Consider the following 917-nt stretch of genomic DNA (forward strand, 5'->3'; position numbering starts at 1 on the left):
GGAAGAGAAAAGGGACACTCCTCCCCTAACCGGGAAGTGACCTTAACAGCGCCACCGGGTCCCCGCTGCCAGCTGCCAGCTGCCACACAGGGCTCTGTGCTTGAGGCCAGTCCAAAGGAGCTGGGCTGGGAGAGGGGGCCAGTCCCCAGCGCCCACAGACTTCCTCTTGGGGTCACTCAGAAGCGTCCAAGGGAACCGCTGGAGGAGGGTGGCGGCCACCGTGTCCAGATGCGGCTCTGGGGGAGCCGACTCTGCCAAGATGGGCCACCACCGCGAGTCCCCCCAGGGTCCCCAGGTGCGCTCGGGGACAGCCAGGCCTGGGGGCTGCTGGGCGCTCTGCGGCGCCCCCTCCCCACTGACCAGGTGCGCGAAGGCAACGGCCTCCGTCCTGTTCCCTTGTCCCTGCCCTTGGGCGCCAGGACCCGCGGGTCTGGGGCCTTGGTCTGGGGCCCGGATGAGCAGCTGCCCTCTCCCCCCTGCTTTTTCAGCCCGGCCACGATCATCTCTCTTCCCTGGGGACCATCCGACAGGCCCAGAGAGGTGGAGCGCGAGCCCCAGGTCACACAGGGCTTTGGCCTGCGCCGCAGGCGCCGCGAGGACACCTGGGAATGCGCGTGGCGCAGGGACTCTCCGGGTGGCACGAAGGGCGCTGGGAGAAGCGGGTCTCTCAGCCCACCGCCAGGCGGGGCGTGAGGAGGCTGCCTGCCCGTGAAGGTCTTGGGACGTCCTTAAGAAATGCCCGGGCTCAGCCTCCGCGCCTCAGCCTCCACGGCTCAGCCTCCGTGGCTCAGCGCTCCCGTGCGCCTCCCTGCACGTCCGCGGGGCTCAGATGCTGGCATAAACCTTATTCCCAACCAGAAACGCTGTGCCCCTGCCTAAAAGGACCCTGAGGCCCCCGCCGGTGCCCCCGCCCGGTC

Source organism: Ictidomys tridecemlineatus, chromosome 5 (assembly GCF_052094955.1).
Source record: "Ictidomys tridecemlineatus isolate mIctTri1 chromosome 5, mIctTri1.hap1, whole genome shotgun sequence".
Taxonomy (NCBI): domain Eukaryota; kingdom Metazoa; phylum Chordata; class Mammalia; order Rodentia; family Sciuridae; genus Ictidomys; species Ictidomys tridecemlineatus.